Below are 21,608 nucleotides of genomic sequence, written 5' to 3' on the forward strand. Positions count from 1 at the left end.
CCTTCAGCCGGCCTGCATCATTGTCTACAAACTCCAGCCGGCAGTGCAACAATGTTAATGTACCTTTTGGTGGTACTGACAATGGTTGTTATAACAGTGTTGAATTGTCTCAAGTTCAGTCGTGCTCACACCTATCTCGCAGTACCTCTAAGTCCACAGGTGGGAAGGGGTTCCTGTCTTCTCATAGCCAGACCAGTTCGCCCAGGGTTGGCAGGCCTTTCCTGCCTAGGTGTAATCCTGTTCATTCTTCCTCTGGATTTCAGACCAGTTCATCCCTGTTAGGCAGGCCTTTCCTGCCCGGGTGTAATCCGGCTAGTTCCTCCCCTGGTTTCCAGACCAGTTCGTCCCAGTTTGGCAGGCTTTTCCTGTCCCATCAATTTAGCCCTTCATTTTCTAGTCTGCCCCTGTTCGGCGGGCCTTTCCTGCCACGGCATCGGTTTAGTTCCTTGTTTCCTAGTTCTCAGTCCCGGTCGCCCTTGCTGGGAGGGCCTTTCATGCCCCATGGTAGTGCTGGATGGCCACCACATGTTCTTTTGGGTGGGTCTCCCTGGGTTGGCAGGTTTTCCTCTGTGGGTCCGTTCCTGGCCTCCCGCCCGGTGTTTCTTTTGCTGGGGCTGGGCTGTTTTTTGTTTTCTTTGGGTAGTGTCCTTGTGTTTGTCTCGTGTCCCCGTTTTTTTTTTTTTTTTGTTGTTTTTTTTTGGTCTGATCTGTTGGTTTTGGGCTGTCTGGGGCCATTCTTTGTGTGTGTGTGGGGGGGGTACTGTTGTGGTCTGGGCCTGGGGTGGTTGTTTTTTTTTTGGCCTTTCTATCTTCCTTTTAGACCCCTTTTGCTCACATTCTTTCATGTGTAATTTGGATATGAGTTTTTCTTCTCTTTCATTCTTTTTTCAGAACTCTCTATGGTCTGTCCCAGTTCCTCCTTAATTTTATACCACACCCTGCCTTCTTTCCTAGTTTCACCACTCTGTCTGTTTTTATCACAACCTCTCTTTCTTATTTATTCATCTCTCTGGTCATCTTATGTCTGTGTGGTTTGACTCTATCACTCTCTGCTTATTCACATTCCTGCAGGTCTTTGTCTTGGGTTTATCTCCCTCTAGTGATTGTTTTTTGTCCCTACACAGTGTTACTCTTAATTACTTCCACCAGGTGATAATTACTTCCTCCTTGGCTTGTCTGCAGCTGCACTAATGTGTTTGGTTATTTAAGTGCTTCTGTTTTAGCCATGGTTAGGGGACCATTGAATGTTGCTGGTGTTACTGCTGGGTCACTGGAATCCATTTCCTCTTGTGAGTACTCTGCTCCACCTTGCATTTTTGGAAATCCTGCTTTGGACTGCTATTTCCTATATGCTCTTCCCCTTCAAGGAAGAGGCTGTTTTCCCTCAGTTTCCCAGCCTCCTTGCTATTTTTGTATTTTGCATTTATCTTCTACATAAGGAGGAAGTTGATGTTGAGTTGGGACTATCTGCTTAGTATGTCAAGTTTTCCTTTTTGATTGTGGATTTTATGCTCTCCCTTTGTGAAGAAGACATTCCTCAGAGCCATCACTGTTTATGAAGACTGCTCAATTGCTGTCACCCTTTGATGAAGCTGACTCCTGTGGTGAACTCAGTTTGATGAAGCTGACTCCTGTGTTGAACTCACCCTTCGATGAAGCTGACCCCTGTGTGGAACTCACCTTTTGATTAAGCTGAATCCTGTGTTGAATTCACCTTGCAGCAAAAGACGATTCTTCAGTCTATATGTATAATAAAAATGTTATTGTGCTGTTTTGCACCTGTCTTAAAGTAACCCTGAGAATGTACTTGTTATTCAACTTTGTTTTAGCATGCTGGGGTCAGACTGAACTGGGAGTGAAGAGCTGGATGTACTTGTTATTATTCACAACTTTGTTTTTGTTGCTATTGACGACTGCGCTGAAGAGATGTTTTTGCAAGAGGAAATACCTTTTTGATGCCTGTTGATTAAAGAAATTATGTGCGCCAGGGAGTTTGAAATGGCCACTCACCCTCCCTTTGCGCACACACTAGAAAAGAGGAGGCAGAGCCATGCTCCGATAGAGTCTGCTGCGGGTTAACGTACGAACGCCCAGCCGGTTGACAAGCGCACTTTACCGAAGGTGTTGGCTCTCCACCTTAAAGGCGTCACGGTAAGAGAAGAAGAGATGTTTCATGCGCTGCAACCACTTGTGTTTGATGTAACTGCTTTTGTGGGGAATAAATATATGCCTTTTTGTTCTAGCAAAATGCAGTCTGTGTGATCATTTCTGTGTGCCGATCTGACCGAACCTTGTGTTTCAAAACATTTTTGGCGTTGTCGGCAGGATACGGTTACGCTCAGACTACACACAGAAATGTCTTGCTTTAGATTGGGAAAGAGAGATGCGGAGGTGGCATCTCAGTAGGAGTCTTGCTTTAGATTGGGAAAGAAGGATGCCGAGGAGGCATCTCAACAGGAAGAAGTGGTCCCTGGGTGGGATGGGATCACTTCTAAAGAAATAGGCCAGCTTCTACGGCGACGTGGGGGACGCCCTGGGTCGTGGACTGGAGCAATTCCCACCGCGACTCCACCGGTTTTATGTGAGATGTTAAAACGGGTGGAGGTTAAAGAGAAAGCTCCATTGGGAGGTATTTTAGAGATGATGATGGATTTGTGTGCACTCATTTTGACACGTCTGTCATGTTCAGGAATGTTAAACACACCTGCTGTCTTGAGTCTTGATTTACAATGAATTAGTTGCAGAAATGTTATATGTGGAAAGTGGGAATTTATTGTTACTAGTATTGTATTTTCTGGTGTATAAGTTACACCTGTTTAAAAAAAAGGCCTCTTGAAGATGAAAAAAAATTTGCACCTTTTTTCTGCATTATCACTACTTTGGGACTTTTGTGCATCTTGTTTTTGGCATTTCTTCTTTTGTATGGGGAGAGGAACAACAACGTTCATTTGACATGGCAAAAGAAGCCATACAACAAGCTGTGTCTTTAGGGAAAATGCAATCAGGACCAGTAGAACTTTAAGTGTCTGCTCTAAATGATTATGCTAATTGGAGCTTATGGCAAAAACAAAACAGGGTACGCAAACCTTTAGGATTCTGGTCGAGAAAACTCCCAGATGCAGGTATGCGTTATACACCTTTTGAAAAACAGCTTTTAGCATGTTATTGGGCGTTGATTGAAACTGAATCACAAACGGTGGGACATGAAGTAATGATGAGGACCTATTTTGACATGGGTGATGAGTAATCCCACCACTCACCGAATAGGGACAGCTCAGGAGGCTAGTGTGATAAAATGGAAATGGTATGTGTCAGAGCGTGTAAAACCAGGTGAAAAAGGGGTGTCATTGCTGCATGAACAAGTAGCTGATGCTCCTGAGGAAGATGAGGAACCTTTTGAAGTTCAACCATTGGAGGAATCTCCTGTTAAAGCAGGAAAAAGGTGGGATGATTTGTCAGATGATGAGAAAAGTCAAGCATGGTTCACTGATGGTTCCTGTCAATATCAAGCAGGAAAAAGGCGATGGAAAGCAGGAGCTTTTAATCCACAATTAGGTCAGTCTCTGGAAGAATTAGGAGAAGGAAAAAGCAGTCAGTGGGCAGAGTTGAAGACCGTGCATATGGTGGTCATGCAGGGAGGACCACAGGGCCTCCATATTTATACAGACTCATGGTCAGTGACCCAAGGACTACTTACCTGGATGCCTACATGGCATGCCACTAATTGGAAAATACATTCTAAGGAAGTTTGGGGAAGAGAATTGTGGGAAGACATTTGGGAAAAGGCTAAAACAATTCCTATTACTGTGATGCATGTAGATGCACACACTAATGGACAAGACTCAGAAGCTTTATATAATAAAGCTGCAGATAATGATTGAATTAAGACAATCCAGCCCAGGATTGGCTAGATGGGCTCATGTCAAAGCAGGACATTGGGGGATTCAAGGTACCCTAAAATGGGCCAGAGATCGAGGTATTGATCTAAAATTGGATGATGTAAAAACAGCAATCACTGAGTGTGAACAATGTCAACACCACCAGAAGGGTGTTCCTCAACATTTGCATGGGCAGTTAAATCGTGGTAAAAGTCCCGGCCAAATTTGGCAGTTGGATTTTATTGGACCACTGCCCATGTCTAAGGGATGTAGACATGCATGCACTGCTGTAGATACATTTTCGGGAGTCTTGGTAGTGCATCCATGTAAATTTGCAAATCAAATGGCCACACTTAAGTGTTTGAAAATAATACAGCAGTATTATGGTTTGCCAGTACAGATTCAAACTGATAATGGTACTCATTTTACGGGGAATAAAGTAAAAGAGTGGGCCCAAGAACATCATGTTGAATGGATTTATCATATTCCCTATTACCCGCAAGCGGCGGGACTAGTAGAACGAATGAATGGGCTCCTTAAAGAGACCCTATTGAAGCTGTCAAAAGATCGCACTATGCGACAATGGAAACAGGATTTGACCACTGCTGTGGATCAGCTGAACAATCGACCTTTAGGGTCAGGATCCACACCCTTGATAAGAATGATTTCAGGAGAAATGATAGAGCATACTACAGAAAGCATCAAAATGTGGAAAATTGATCCACAAGCGGAACTACCTGTCAGAGCTACTCCAGGCTCAGCAGGACTAGACTTAAGAACATTGACTACTGTCACATTGGTACCTGATCAAATTCAAGTGGTAAAAACAGGGCTAGGTCTACAGTGTCCGAAGGGCACATATGGGCACGTCCTGCCACGCAGTGGTCTATCACTTAAAGGGCTGACTATTCAGGCCGGGGTGATAGATGCAGATTACCAAGGCGAGATTGGAGTGGTTTGTAGATTGTTTGGAGAACAACCCCTGATATTGAACAAAGGGGACAAAATTGCTCAATTAATAATTAAACCCTGTGAAATGGGGTTGGTACAGGAGATACCAAAACCCGTAGTAATAACTACACGAGGAACACAAGGTTTTGGTTCCTCAGATCAAGCAGGTGCCAAAGTTTGGGTGAAACAACCTAACGGACCGCCTAAGGCGGCAGAAATTATAGCTCAAGGGAATGATGCAACTGTTAGTATACTCTATCAGGGTGAAGAAAAATGGGTAAATGTGCCTATATCAAAGTGTTATGTAAGAGAGGACTAATCATTGTTATTCTATGAATAGTCTTTCTTCTGTTGATCAGACTCAATGTCCTGGTGGGAGTTGCGGGCGATCGAGGACCACAGGAGGTGGGCGTCGTCATGGCAACCAGTGGAAGCCCCGGGATTGGAGGTGTCGGCTGCTGGGCCATACTCCTCCTTGTAGGTGGTGCCATGGTCTCCAGTTGTTGGGGAATGACGGAAGGACATCAAGTGAGAGAAGTCCAACCACGAGTGGAGCTCGTCTGGAGAAATCTCACTAAAACAAGTCAACAGAACAATTTTACTTGTGCCACAAGCAACAGTGAAGACAAAGGTATATTGGCAAGTTACCTTTCCAAAAATTCCAATTTGCAGAAGACGTCGAAGGGCGTGGTATGACACTCTATTAGGAGGAACAGGAACTGTCCTGGGAGTATCAAACACAATTGATAATGAGGTAACCAGAACAATGTTGTCCAATACTGGACGATATTCCTCTCAAGCTATCCATCAGGTTGGAGAGTGGTTGCCTACAGCATTAGTGGGACAATTACAAAATGCAAATCTGTGGCAAAAGAATTTCAAATGGCAATTGGCATTATGGAATGAAACATTTAATGTCTTCCAAAATTTATCTCATATGGGAAATTGGACAGCATGTGCTATACAAACTCTTCATGCTGAAGCTCAAAGAGAAAGATTTCAGCGTATAGTTACCACAGGGAACTATCATGATTGGAAATGGATTTGGAATATAACTGATACCTTATGGTTAAAGTTACATCCAGAATTTACACAGTGTAATGAAACAGTATGTACTGGACACTGGACCCAGTACAATGTGACACAACCAAAGGTTGTTTGTAAATATCAAGTATTACCGGTAATTACGACTAATGGCTATTGGTTCTTGCATATGGATGGAGAGTGGTTAGAACCAAAAACTAATACAATTTTTGATACCAAAATGTGTGACAAAACAGATAAAGGTATGGCCTGTGTGCTGCAAACGGGATATGCCAATCCATGTCTAACCGACTCAGAGGTTGTACTTTGTGACTGGACTAGGGAAACACCAAGAGAAATGTTGTGGCAGATCGGCCCACATGCTCTGTGTGTTGCAACAATGAAAAATAATTCACAAGTACCTTTGGTTCCGTATACTGGCTGCCTGAACAATGTGCACTTATGGCATTGGGGAAACCGGACGTATCGTTTGACTAATTATTCTGTATCGAGTCGACTGACTTCGGTACAATGGGATGTATTGCATTCCCCATGGAGTCTTTCCCTGGAGCGTTTCAAATGCGCATTGGAACAATCTACGGAAATTCAGCAATTAATAGAGTCCCATACGTCCAACATCTCCAGTCTTATGGTGTCTACATTGATAGCTAGTGACCGGGTAAAACATGTGGCAAAATTAGTACAGCAAGCATCAGCACATCATTGGTGGGACATCTTTTCAGGGATGTCTGTCACTGCCAGGAGTATCTTAGTGCCACCTTTGACAATATTAATTATAGCAATATGTGTGATGACTTTTTGTAATATTTTTACATGTATCTATGTTATACGTTTAAGGCGAGAGGTGGAATGGGTAATATTTCAACGAATGCGATGAAATTGACACTGTTTACGATATAGTCAATGTTTATGGATGGAATTCACATTTACCTATTTCCATACAAAGTTACATAAATTGATTGGTGCAAAACACCAAGAGTGGAAATGTATAATAAAAATGTTATTGTGCTGTTTTGCACCTGTCTTAAAGTAACCCTGAGAATGTACTTGTTATTCAACTTTGTTTTAGCATGCTGGGGTCAGACTGAACTGGGAGTGAAGAGCTGGATGTACTTGTTATTATTCACAACTTTGTTTTTGTTGCTATTGACGACTGCGCTGAAGAGATGTTTTTGCAAGAGGAAATACCTTTTTGATGCCTGTTGATTAAAGAAATTATGTGCGCCAGGGAGTTTGAAATGGCCACTCACCCTCCCTTTGCGCACACACTAGAAAAGAGGAGGCAGAGCCATGCTCCGATAGAGTCTGCTGCGGGTTAACGTACGAACGCCCAGCCGGTTGACAAGCGCACTTTACCGAAGGTGTTGGCTCTCCACCTTAAAGGCATCACGGTAAGAGAAGAAGAGATATTTCATGCGCTGCAACCACTTGTGTTTGATGTAACTGCTTTTGTGGGGAATAAATATACGCCTTTTTATTCTAGCAAAATGCAGTCTGTGTGATCATTTCTGTGTGCCGATCTGACCGAACCTTGTGTTTCAAAACACTATATCTGCTGTGAATTAATAAACTGCTGTTCTTGATCATCTGCCTTCTTGTCTGGCTGACCTGCTATTGGGGTTCAATTTAGCCTGTCCCTACAACCCACCATAACATTTGGTGATAATTTGCAGAGCTCTGCACGTTCAGATGCCACTTTACATTAGTGAACTCCTACTTGTACATCCTTATCCTCCAAGCAGTTCTCTGAGGTCTGCAGACCAGAACTTGTTGGTTGTGTTGAGGTCAAGGTTGAGAACCAAGGGAGACTATGGATTTGGGGTGGTAGCTCCCAATGTATGGAATGCACTGCTACTGTATCTGCACTCTGTGGACTCTGTTGGAGCTTTGAAGGAGAAGCTCAAAACTCATTTGTACAAAATTACTTTCATGTAGTGTTGTGTTCTTGCTGTTTTTAATCTTTGTGTTTTAATTTTACTGTGTAGCACTTTGTAATTGTATCTTGAAAGGTGCTATTTCCATAAATTTTACTTAATTTCTTATTTATTTCTTCTGTCTTCACTTGAAAATGTACAAAATAGTCAAACGGGTAGTTTACGTGATAAATGTTGCCATAAGGTTTAAAGTATGTTTCCTGAAAATAATTTGGTGGTAACTGTGAAATGTTTTAAACTTTTAAATATTCTGAAGAATTTGACTTTAATGGAACTGAAATGGAATTTTTATACAATCTCAGGCCTTCATTATCACATCCCCATAAAATATGCTTTTTTGCAGATGACACCCCGTTGTACATGATTTTTGTAAATGTAATTATTCTTTATTTATACATATATTCTTATTGGGACACAGAGTCTAATTCTCAAGAGAGACCTGTGTCAGACAGACATACAATATAACAAACAGCAGTTAGTTACAGACAGACTGAGATATAATATACAGTTTTAGAACAATACAGTACAATCAAAGTGCCAAATGAAAGCAGATTAAAATTCCATTAACAGGAACAAGTTTCTAGAGATTTTTCAAGTACCCTGAAAATAAGTTTGAAATCCCCCACTGGAATCAAACTGGACAACTTCAGAGCATTTTTGCCAAGCTCTGTCATTGCTGAAGGAACACTGAAAGTAATAACGGCCTTGGAGTGTAGGCTATGACTACACTATCTGCATGACATGTAGGAGGACATACTATATGAGTACAACAGCACAAGGATTGATTTGTATATTAAACGGTTCCAGTGCAAAAGTGTATGTATGGATAGTGATGACCAGTTGACGAGTACAGTGGTGTGTTCAGAGCCACTTATGAATCTTTGCACTCCATAGTAAACAGCATCCAACATCTGTAGAGAGCTTACAGAAGCATTTATATAAACAATGTCAATAACTGGGAAGAAAATGGCAGCTACAAGCTGGCACCTGGAGTTGAATGTGAAACATGACTTGTTCCTGAAGAAGAAACGTAGCTTCAGCTTCTTTACAAGGTTTTCAATATGGTACTTAAAAGAGAGATTTTAATCAATTAAGATTCCTAATTATTTATAGGAGGCCACACCTGTTCTTAAATAATTTCTACAACTTTTCTAAGTGGTGATTTTTTTTAAAACAGTTTTTAGTCATGTGTTGCACTCTTGAAACAGACAGGACAGGACTCCCCAGGACTTTATTCTCCTTGGTGCTGCGTATATATTTTTAAAAGGTTTATCTGGAGGTAGCGGGAGCACACACAATCACACCATTGCAAGGTCGCACTCAACAACTACCGCCCTGCGTACATATTGATGATTTACACTGTTGTTCATCATGCTGTAATTTACTCCTTTCAGAATAATTCACAATGAAATTCAATTTAATTTCATTCAATTTATTTTATTTATAATTGTACTCAGAAGTTTACATACCGTGGCAGAATTTTTTTATTTTTTTTTTTTTTTTTGGCCATTTTTCAGACATTATGAATTCTAACGCAAAAACTTTTTTTCACTCATAGTTAGTGGTTGTGTGAAGCCATTTATTGTCAAATAGTTGTGTTTACTCTTGTTAAATCATAATGACAACAGAAACTACCCCAATGACCCTGATCAAAAGTTTACATACCCCTGTTCTTAATACTGTGTGTTGCCCCCTTTAACATCAATGACCGCTTGGAGTCTTTTGTGGTAGTTGTGGGCGAGACTCTCTGATGGTGAAGCTGCCACTGAATAGGGTCTTGGACTTTATTTACATCAATTATGAAGAAATAAACACTATGGCACTCTATGGTAAATCTGCATGGAGTAGACAGTTCTCACACTGCAAAAACTGTCCCTCTCAAAATAAGCCAAATAATCCAAAATCTAGCCAAATTGACTTTAATTTAGCAAAAAAAAAAAAGACCTCTGCCAATAGGGTAAGAAAATTTACTTGGTTAGAATTCTCAAAACAAGCAAAATGTCTAGGCACTGAATAATCAAAATGTGCCTTAAAAATATAGCAAAAACTATTTTGTTCCTTTCTTGGATGATTCGAAATCCATTGCCTTTCCTTGTTACTGGTTACGTACAGCTTGATATTAGCTGGAAAAACCTATTAAGAAAAAGTGAGATACATTTTCCCAAAATAAGACATTTTTTTCCCATGTAAAAACTGCTTGACAAGATTATTTTTCTAATTAGACAAAAAATAAGTAAAATTTTCTTTAAACAATTCTTTTTTACTTTCTTAGATATCAGTTTTTGCAGTGCAAAACTGAGCGACTGTACAAGAAGGAGAAGAATGAGGAAAGACACCCAGACAACCCAGAAGACGTTACAGTATAGGCTTATGTGACTGTGATTGGAGAAATTGTGCACAGTGCAAATTCTGCATTTTGCATCACCACTCTTAGCTTTCATAGTGGAGTAGAGCGGACAAAGATATTCTTTTACCAAAACAGATCAAATCCAGGCTTGCATCTCAGATGTACCTTCTGGCAATTTATAGCTAAACTTTCAGGTCTTCTTTTTAAGAAAATCCTCCACTATACCACTTTATCATGAAGCTGTATAACTGGTATCACTGGTTGATTGAAGCTGTCACTCGGAAATCATCCTCATCACAATCATGACTTTGATGTCAGTCCTCGTCTGGACTCTGCTCTGCTGCTGCTTCACAGGTAAAGTTCGGAATCAAGCTTCTCTGAGAACATGTGAGATGAAGCGATCAAACCACGATGCTGAGTTCTGTTTTTGTGTCCTCAGAGGTCAGATCCCAGTCACTCAGTTCTGTCTTCCATCCATCCATTTTCTATACCAGCTTACTCCATTTAAGGGTCACGGGGGCTAGAGCCTGTCCCAGCAGTCATGGGGAGTGAAGTTCACCCTGGACAGGACACCAGTCTATCACAGGGCCACATATAGACTAAGTCTATGAGGCAGGTTACACAATACATTTTTCTAAGAAGTTTGAAGTAAATTTGAAATTTGTGAAAAGAATTTGGTAGTAGCTTTGACATGTTTAAAGTTCTCTTAAATATTGCAGTGTTAATTAAACAAATTAAACTGGAATGTTTCCAATATCTCAGGTTCTCACTATCATAATTCAATTTAAAACAAATTTATATACCTTTAAATCGTAGCATTATTACCCCACATTTTACAATTAAGGGGCACAGGGTGCCGGAGTCAATCCAAGGGGTTAATCCCAGGGCAAGATGATTGGTTCATCCTGTACCGGACGTCAGTCTATCACATGTAGACAAATGAACACATTCACAGTCCCTTTGAAGTTTCCATTCCACCTAATCTCCATGTCTTTGGAAGTGAGGGGAACCCAGAGCGAACCCATGAAATCTCTACACAGAAAGGACACATTCTTGCTGTGAGTCATCAGCACTAAACACTAAGCCACTGTGCTGCCCTAAAAGTAGTTCCATTTAACACTAATGTTAGTCATACAACAGAGAGAAAGGTGTCTTTAATCTTGATTTGAATGACTCCACACAATCAAACTGTTTTATTATAGCAGGCAGACTGTTCACAGAACAAGTGCTTGATAAGAAAAAGCTCTGTGGTCTGCTGAATTCTTTTTCATCATGGGAACACACAGTAATCCAGCATCCTGTGAAAGCAGAGCACAGGCTGGTAGATAAAGTTCAGTAACAAGTCTATGAAGGATTTTGTATGTTAACAACAAAACATTAAAATCCGACCTTAAACAAACAGGTATGACCTCATAAAAACTTCTTGTTTGTTGATGACAACTTGTTATACAAAACCATTTTTTAAGATGTGATCAATAAGTATATTCTCTTGTGTATCTCTGATTTGAATCTGATTTAAATGTATAAATTGTCAATGTGTAATAAAATACAAAAATATAGCAAACTCTTAATAAGACACAACAGTAAATGGCAATGTGTAAATATAGGACACTTTAGATTTTTCCGTGACCTCCAAGAATGTCTTCACAAACAGTCATGAAGTCAACATGTATGCGGATGACATATTTTTGTACAGATGACATTACAATTATTCTGTTTTCCCTTGTTAATATGTAGAAATGTCTAAAAGTCAGCTGACATTATGAATTTAGCTATAAAGTTTGAAGTGTGTTTTAAAATGTTGAAACACTCAGATACTGTATTATATGTTGCATTTTACTGTCATGGAACTGGAATTTTTTCAAAATCTCAGGTCCTCATTACACCTTCTTATGTCATCATTTCACTTTCTTGTAAACTATGCTTGTATGCTGATAACTCCATGTTATACACTATACAACCATCATATTTTTTTTTCTTTTTCAAGATTTGATCAATAATTACATTGGATTTTCTGACCTCACGCATTGCTTTTGATAAACTCTCATGATGACAAATATATAAATGGCAATCTGTAAATATATGACAATTTATATTTTTCCATTACTTATGAAATATTTATAGAGAGTTATCCTATATGATAAGTCTGAGCCAAAGGATAAAATGGCTAAATTGTGATAATTAAAAACAAGACAAATGAAAACAGTGTGTCTTGTGGTAATTAAGACAATTTTTTTTTTTTTTTTTTTTTTTTATGAAAGAAAATGGAGAATATCACTTACTGCAAGCAAGAAAAAAAAATCATAATTATTAAATGCAATGATTTTGGATGGAAAATGGAAGGAAAGAATGTAGCTATGTCCAGACTGACTGCAGCAGCAGGTTGACACCAGCAGGGGTCAGTACTGGTCCCTCAATGTCTCTCTCAGTGAAGTCTGGGAGCCCCGTGTGGTCTCACAGGTCACAGAGTTCATTGTGTTCCACTGGTCTGCAGAGAGCCTCAGGGTGCTGCCCCAGCTGTAGAGGGCGCCCTTCTCCGTCATTCTTGAGATCTTGTTCTCCTCCGAAGCAATGCTGCTGCTGCTGTCCACCTTCCAACCCAGAATCCAGTCAGAAGGGAAACATTCAGCAGCCAGGCATATGAGCGTGGATGTTCCATGCTGCAGCTCCTCACCAGATGGGGCCGCACTGTCAGGGTTGAGACAACAAGTCCCACTGCAGGGAACAGAGAAATCAACTGTTCTGTTCTAAACCCCTTTTTGGTGGAGCATGGTGCATGTGGTTGCGACTCAGCAGGTGGACAGATTTGGTAAATTTGGTTTTGATACAACCAAAAGTCCTTGTATTCCACTTTATTGATACAGAATAGTTAGAACGAGAATATTGATAATATTTTAAATTGGTATATTTGATTAAGAGTTGTCAGGTCAATCAATTCCTTTTCAGTCAATGTTGAAATAACTCATTTTCTGCTGTGGTCAATACAGCAGACCCAATCCCACCCTCCTTTCAGTGCACCAGAGAATAGTAGTGATGTTACAAAAAAGAATGAAACACTCTTTGTTGTGTGTTGGGGGGTGTGGCTGGATGTTTTGGTGTTTTTTTCTTTTCTTTGCTCTTCAGGTGGCATGGAAACTGATTCTTCTGTGGAGAAGGTGCTGGCTGAAGAGTCCTCACCCTCATCAACATCATGTGTAGCACCTGTGACTGGTGCTCACATGCAACCTTAAAGACTTTCAGCTGAAGCAGATAATTGGATGGCGTTCTGCATTTAAGGCATGTGTGATTCAAGCAGAACTGCCGGGAACTCGACCTTGTGATGTTCGTTTGTGAGACGCTGAGGACCACGCCTGGGTTTGACACATCGAGCCCATGAAGCAAGGAAGGGTGAGGACACATGCTGTCAGCACACAGCAAAGGTGATTAAGTGTTTGACTAATTGTTGATAGTAACTTGGTGTTTTGTTACACAGTATACTTGAATTGTGATGAGAATTGTGCAGCTTGCTTCTCACTGCTGTGGCGTGCGGATAAGTGATCCTCCACCTGTTGTGAGAAGCTGCTCATTTGCATGAAGTTAAAAAGATACAGACCTGAATGTGTTGCTGATAGCGTGTGTCTTTTGAAAGATATTGTTGTAACTGCTGACTTACCTCACCTCTTCTTTGCTTCACAGAGTCAGTTTGTCGTGTCCACCTGGGGGGTGTTTGGCGGTGGTAGTGGGTCCAGGAGCGCCGGGCTATGATCCTTACGGGCGCTGGAGAGCGTGCCAGCCTTCACTCCACCAGAAGGACGCTATTTTTGTTTTTACACTTTTTATGCACAGCAGGTGGAATAAATATATTGTTTTTGGAACCGCTTTTCTGGTTATTTGTAGCGCTGGGTTCCGTCTGCCGCAGGTCCGCTCCTCAACTCGCGTCGACACATAACAGTAGTTCCCGGCCATTCCATAATGGACCCAGCGGCAGAGGCGGTTCCTTTTGCCAAAAAAGTTCAAGAACACTTGGAGAAAATATGGGAGCAATTACAGCATCTCGCAAACCAAATTAAACAAACAGACGCCCGTGTTATGGAGCTTGCAGCGCAAGCCGCTCCGCTTCCTGCTGCTCCAGCTGCGGCACCATCGATACTAGTGCAGATAACTCCGTCACCCAGAGATTCGGCGTCCGAACCGATTGTTTGTCATCCGGAGCCTTGTGCGGTGATGCAATGTTCTCTGGTTTCTGCTCAGTCAGGTTGGAGCGCCACAGCTTTACGAGGAATGTTTGTAGATGGGTTAAATGAGTCATTAAAAGACGAGCCGGCAGTCCGTGACGAGCCAAACGATTTAGATGAGCTAATATCGTTGGTGATTCGTCTAGATGATCGGATGAAGGAGCGTGGACGCGAGAGAGGGCGGCCATCAAAGCGGGTTTTTTCGTCTCGGGGCTTTCCCCGACACAGATCTGGGCCGCCTCTTCTTCGCCCCACTGAGGCTCCTCCGACGGGACCTCTGGCTCCTCCTGTTGACGAGCCCATGCAGCTCGGACGAGCAGAGATTACTGTATTGCCCCGACATATAAGTGTCAAGAAAAATAATGGTGACGTATCTCCAGGTGTTCTGGGACAGGCAAAATAACACACATTAAAAAAAAAAAAATAATCTAGCACGAGTAAATGTTTTGTTTTCTTTAAATAGGGGTTATAATTGTATGGGCAGTCAGAGGCGTATCTGGTGGAGTGATTGTTATGCGGTTCGAAGTCCGCCTGGGCTCACTTAATCGTTAATTTTTTATGTGTTTTTAGGTATTTTCTGTTTGGGTTGTTGGGTCGTTTTATTTTGTTGTTTTTTATTTCTCTACATTCCTAACCCCAACCTCACTTGCCCCAAGACCGTTTGTCTTGTGGGTTGTGGGGTGGTGCAGGTTGGTCACGCTGAGCATTCTCAGAAGACCTCTGCACCTAGGGGGGGGTGTTAGAGGCGTTTTTCTTGGTTTGGTTAGGGCCCGGTTCCACTCCAGCCTCGGTGAGCCTTTGTACCGTTCGTCTTTGGTGTTGCTGGGGTGTGGTGCAGCGGAGACTTACCTCGGTCGGAGGGGTGGGCCGATCTGTTGCCGTTCGCCATTTCGGTAGTTCCACCCCTCCCGTGAGGCTGGGGTATGGTCAAGTTGGGGCACCGGACGCATTTCCGGTTCTCTGCTGCGCCTTGGGGTTGGAGCTGGGTTAGTTTTTTCCTGTTCCCTTCTCCGGCTTAATATTTTGAGCCGTTCGCCAAAATTGAGCCGCCGAGGGGCTCTGGGAGGGACCTGGGGTCTTTCGGGGTGCCGGGGAGAGTAACAGGGTTTATGGTCGTTTTATATCCCCCCGGGGTTGTTTTTGGTAGTCCTCCGGGGGTTGATTTTTGATTTTGTTCTGTTTCCTTCCGGGTTCCACCTCCAGGGTTGATGGGACGGTCCTCTGGGGGGGAATTGGCTTGGAGCCAACTAGCCAAGTGTGACCGGGTCTGGGGTTCCGGGGTTGTGGGGAGGGTACCTCCTGGGGTTGATGGTACGGTCCTCTGGGGGGCGCCGTTTGCTCCATGTACACCTGGGGACCTTTGTGGGATTATGGTTCTGGCTGTTCCTCCTGGAACTGGCGATGAAGGCCTTCTGGGGGGGGTTAGGCTCTGCAGGTCATTCTGGGGGGGTTGTTTGTTATTTTTCTTTTATGCATTTACGTTTGTATTGTGTTTGTGGGGCTGTGTTGGGTTTTTGTGTTTGGGAGTTTTTCTTTTCTTCCCGGGGTTTGATGGGACGGTCCCCTGTGGAGATTTTGGGTGGGTTTTATGTTTTTTTCTGTGTGTTGAATTGTACTGGGGAATGTTTTGGGGCTTTTGTTGATGCCAGCCGGCCTTCCAGCTGCGGTGCCTGTCCTGCTGTCTGTGGTGGGAGCGTGGTGCTGTCTGCTTCCTGACGTGGACCCCGGAGGGAGGTGCTGTTCTCGGGCCTGGTCTGTTCGGTCACCGGGAGGCTTCCCGTTGATGGGGGGGTACTGTTGTGTGTTGGGGGGTGTGGCTGGATGTTTTGGTGTTCTTTTCTTTTCTTTGCTCTTTTGATTAAGTGTTTGACTAATTGTTGATAGTAACTTGGTGTTTTGTTACACAGTATACTTGAATTGTGATGAGAATTGTGCAGCTTGCTTCTCACTGCTGTGGCGTGCGGATAAGTGATCCTCCACCTGTTGTGAGAAGCTGCTCATTTGCATAAAGTTAAAAAGATACAGACCTGAATGTGTTGCTGATAGCGTGTGTCTTTTGAAAGATATTGTTGTAACTGCTGACTTACCTCTTCTTTGCTTCACAGAGAGTCAGTTTGTCGTGTCCACCTGGGGGGTGTTTGGCGGTGGTAGTGGGTCCAGGAGCGCCGGGCTTTGATCCTTACGGGTGCTGGAGAGCGTGCCAGCCTTCACTCCACCAGAAGGACGCTATTTTTGTTTTTACACTTTTTATGCACAGCGGGTGGAATAAATATATTGTTTTTGGAACCGCTTTTCTGGTTATTTGTAGCGCTGGGTTCCGTCTGACGCAGGTCCGCTCCTCAATCCGCGTCGACACAGAACGCTCTTTTTCTCTTGAGTGAAGCTTTAGTATTATTTTGTTTTTGTTGGTGTTGTTGTTGTTTAATGAACAAGCTACTCATTTTACGCTTTCATAAATGCATCTTGTGGAAACCTGAAAAAAAGATGAATGTATTCTGCATTGGTAAAAGCATTAAACCATTATTTGATCACTATTCATAAACATTGTGGAATTCTTATCACCACAGTAAAAATTCAGTTAAATGTTTTAGGATTTTTTGACAAAAATAAATGTGTTACAGCAGCATGTGGGGATATAACCTAATCAAGCCGGAGCACCTGGAGGGAGCAAGCTAACTAGTCCACTGATGGTTTTTAAAGTTAGCTGAAAAGCTAATCTGCTAACGAAAACTTTAGCTTCATTAATTTGCGCTCAGCAGATTAGCAGAACCGTGCCCACCACTGCAGACCGTCACCAGTCTTTCCCATTAACAGCCATGGTGCAATGGAAACTGGTGCACCGTTTGTTTATTTGCTTGTTTGTTTGTTTGTGGAATGTGGACGTAATCTCATTGTTGTTGCACTTGTAATGACAATGACAATAAATCTTATCCATCCATCCATCCATCCATTCTTGTGTTCAGTTCAATATCACTGTGTGCGCAAGCAGAGCATGTCCGAAACCCACTTATGTAAAGCAAATCTGAGTACTGCAGCAGAAAACTCTGCTCTTGAGTTTACATCAGATTTTTGGTACTCTACCATCATTCCTTTCTGCTTCCTCATCTGTTTTAACAGTAGCTACATTTTGGCATAATTACCAGCATTTATGTCATTAATTTGGCAAAAACAATTAATTCCCTCTTTTTATGGACAAGTTATAACAGAAAAACCACAACACTATTACACAAAGTGTTACACAAAGTGTTGCACTTTACCACAGTGTTCCATTTTGTAACAGTTCCATCATGTTCAATCAGTTCAATCATTCAACAGATTATAAAGTCCAACTACAAAGCCAGAAGAGGTCCATGTTCCCTTTCAAAGTAAATTAAGAAATTTTTTGATAAATATAAATTAACATTTTAGTCACATTAAACCAGTATTGTCTTATATAGGTTATTCTATGTTCATCATTTTAGTGATTAGTTAAATGTGCATGAGAATGGAATGAATAAAAATTATTTTAGAACACTTGTATGGGACAAGTTGTATTTCCACTGATGTTTAACAGCTCTAAATCCAAGAAAGCCATATATTAAAGTGATGTCATCTAGATTAATTAGAAATAATAACTTTATTTCTTTTTAAAATGAATTTAAATCAAATAATAGCTGTTTCTATACAGGATTTAGACAGCTATGCATCAATAATGACCTGGATTTGATTTGGTTAAAAGAGGCTAAATATAACTCATGGAACTATGTTTAAATTGGGTGAGATAAAATAGTTTGTCCTGGATATTACTGGATTCATATATATATATATATATATATATATATATATATATATATATATATATATATATATATATATACATATACACGAGGTCTGTTAGAAAAGTATCTGACCTTATTATTTTTTTAAAAAAACCATATGGATTTGAATCACGTGTGATTGCGTCAGACAAGGTTGAACCTTCGTGCGCATGCGTGAGTTTTTTCATGCCTGTCGGTTGCGTCATTCGCCTGTGAGCAGGCTTTGAGTGAGGTGTGGTCCACCCCTCTCGTCGTTTTTTTATTGCGAATAAATGTCTGAACGATTTGGAGCTTTGCTGCATCAATTTTTTTCCAGAAACTGTGAGAGACCTCCAGGTGGACACTGTTCGAAAAATTAATATGGCTTTCAGGGACAATTTTATGGGGATTAAACAGATTACGAGGTGTTACTGCCCCTTTAAGGACGGCCCACAACTGCTGAGAGCGCGGCGCGCTCCCAGCCCCCATCGACAGGCTGATACCCCGCTGGAACAACCAGATCAATTCCAACGTGAAAGCTTTGTTGATCCGGGACCTCGTCTGACTTTCACAAAAAGGCAGAAGATGCAGACATCAGCACTTTATTGGCACATTCCACCATTACAGGAGTTTTTTTCATGGAAAAAGAAGCGGAGCGATGCGCCACCGTGCCGCTCATGGCACGGCACAAAACCACCTCGGTGTTGGTTTCACAGGACGGCTTAAAGGTGGATTTCAGACGGCTGTCGGTTACTTTCCAGTCGTGTGATTATCCGATTGTGCATGAGCTGGACCTGCCCCAACATGTCCTGGAAGGCTTCATCACGGCGTTGCTTTGCGTCGAGCGGCTGCACCGCGACGCGCGGTGGAGCAGCTTCTCTTTCCATGACAAAAACTCCTGTAACAGTGAAATGTGCCGTTCATTTTTAAACTGGACGCTGTCTTGATCCGGTATGTCATCTGACTAGCACAGGAATTGTGAAAAGACGTGGACATCAGCACTTTTCCGGCACATTCACCGTTACAGGAGTTTTTTTCATGGAAAGAAAAGCGGAGGGACGCGCCACGGCTCCGTTCATTACGCGGGACAAAACCACCTCAGTGTTGGTCTCTCAGGACAGCTTTCTGGTGGATTTCAGACAGATTCCGGTTGCTTTCCAGTCGTGTGAATATCCGATTGTGATTGTGCATGAGCTGGACATGCCAGAACATGTCCCGTGAGGCTTCATCACGGCGTTGCTTTGCGCCGAGCGGCTGCACCGCGACGCACGGAACTCCTCCGCACGCCTGTCTTAATGTGCCAGAAAAGTGCTGATGTCCACGTCTTTTCAAGCTTGTCTGACCCAATCACACGTGATTCAAATCCATATGGTTTTTGAAAAAAATAATAAGGTCGGATACTTTTCTAACAGACCTCGTGTATATATAAGCATTTTAAAGATATACATTAGTGTGGGCTCCAGATTGACCCAAATTACAGAAGCATGCCAAATGGCAAATGGCAGCTCTCCCCAGTTTGTCCGTGATTGAAGTTACACATGCGCACAGACGTACACTGAGGCCACTTGGCTTTTAATGTATAGATTACCTTCTGGTGGGGAAAGAGCCTGAGCTTGTGCGTGAGGTTGAGCGATACCATATAGAAATAGTTGGGCTCACCTCCACACATAGCATGGGCTCTGGAATCATACTCCTGGAGAGAGACTGGACTCTCTCTTTTTCCAGAGTTGTCCAGGGCGAGAGGTGCCGGGTGGGTGTAGGAATACTCACAAGTCCCCAGCTGAATGCTAGAATTATGGACTTTTACCTGGTGAATGAGAGGGCTGCCTCTATGCGACTTTGTGTCATGGAGAGGAATCTGACTATTGTTTGTTCATATTCACCAAACAGCATTCAGAGAAGGCTCCTTGAAGACTCTGAGTGGCATCTTGGAAAAGGTTCCTGCTGAAGACTCCTTAGTTCTACTGGGGACTTCAATGCTCACATGGAGAACACCTGGAGGGGAGGGAGTGGGAGGAATGGTCCCCCTCATCTGAATCCAGACCTCTATGCTGGTCATGGATTGGCCATAACTTTCAATTTAAATTTATTTTCATTTATAGTTCAACAAATCACGACAAAGTTGCCTCAAGGTGCTTCACACAAATAAGGTCGAACCTTACTAACCCCCAGAGCAAGCACACAGGCGACAGTGGTAAGGAAAAACTCCCTCTGAGGAAGAAACCTCAAGCAGACCAGACTCAAAGGGGTGACCCTCTGCTTGGGCCATGCTACAAACACAATTGACAAAACAATTTACAAATTGAATGTACAGGAATTTTTTTGCTGGTGCACAGGACGGGAGGGTTGCAGAAGTAGACACCACACCCACCTCAGGATGGAGCCGCACCTCAAACAGAGAGAAAAAAAAATGAATATACAGATAAAACAGAATCAGGCATCAGAAAGACAACAAATACAGTATAAATTGTCAGCATTAATAAACAGGAAGAACAAAAAAAATACTAAGGTGATCGCCGGCCACTAGCCCTAAGTTTCACTAAAAGAATTTAGATAAACCTGAGGCCACGGCCCACTCCATTTCCTAATAAAATGAATTTGAAAGAGTAAAAAGCATAGTAACATACTATTCCAGTATGCTAGCCACACTTGAAATTTTATTTTATTGACTTGAAAGTGTCTACAGAATCTGTTTTATTGATGCAGGGAGATCATTCCACAGAACAGGGGCACGATAAGAGAAAGCTCTGTGACACGCAGACTTTTTATTCACCCTAGGGACACAAAGTAGTCCTGCACCCTGAGAACGTAAAGCCCGGGCCGGTACGTAGGGTTTAATTAGGTCTGCTAAGTAGGGAGGTGCCCGTCTGTGAACAATTTTATAGGTTAGTAGCAGAACCTTAAAATCTGGTCTCACAGGGACAGGAAGCCAGTGAAGAGATGCCAAAATGGGTGTAATGTGGTCAAACTTTCTTCTTTGTGTCAAACGTCTGGCAGCAGCATTTTGAACCAACTGGAGAGCCTTAATGTTAGACTGCAGTAAACCAGAAAATAGAACATTGCAGTAGTCCAATCTAGAAGAGACAAACGCATGAATCAGGGTCTCAGCATCAGCCATAGACAGGATGGGACAAATCTTTGCTATATTTCGCAGGTGAAAGAAAGCAGTCCTCATAATATCGCTAATGTGGATGCAAAAGGACAATGTAGGATCAAAAATTACCCCAAGGTTCCTCACTTTGTCAATGTGATGTATGACACATGAGCCTAGGCTAAGCCATAGCTGGTCAAATTGATGCCAATGGCTTACTAGATCAAGAACCATCATTTCAGTCTTATCAGAGTTTAAAAGTAGGAAGTTGCTAGACATCCAGCTCCTCACTGATGCAAGGCAATCTTCTTAGGATTTTATGTGGATGAGATTACCAGCAGTTATCGGCATGTATAACTGAGTATCATCAGCA

The 21,608-nt window shown here is 42.2% G+C and overlaps 1 protein-coding gene across 1 annotated transcript in view; it reads left to right on the forward strand.

The window, feature by feature from the left end:
- The first annotated feature begins 7,827 nt into the window (after positions 1–7,827).
- LOC117502258 (hepatic lectin-like) overlaps positions 7,828–21,608 on the forward strand; it is a 31,717-nt gene continuing 17,936 nt past the window's right edge. The window contains exons 1-2 of the mRNA XM_034161303.1: positions 7,828–7,836; positions 17,434–17,440. The gene's annotated coding sequence lies outside the window, so the exon portion shown is untranslated. The remainder of the gene's footprint in view (positions 7,837–17,433; positions 17,441–21,608) is intronic.

The sequence above is a fragment of the Thalassophryne amazonica genome, chromosome 20, assembly GCF_902500255.1.
Source record: "Thalassophryne amazonica chromosome 20, fThaAma1.1, whole genome shotgun sequence".
Taxonomy (NCBI): Eukaryota; Metazoa; Chordata; class Actinopteri; order Batrachoidiformes; family Batrachoididae; genus Thalassophryne; species Thalassophryne amazonica.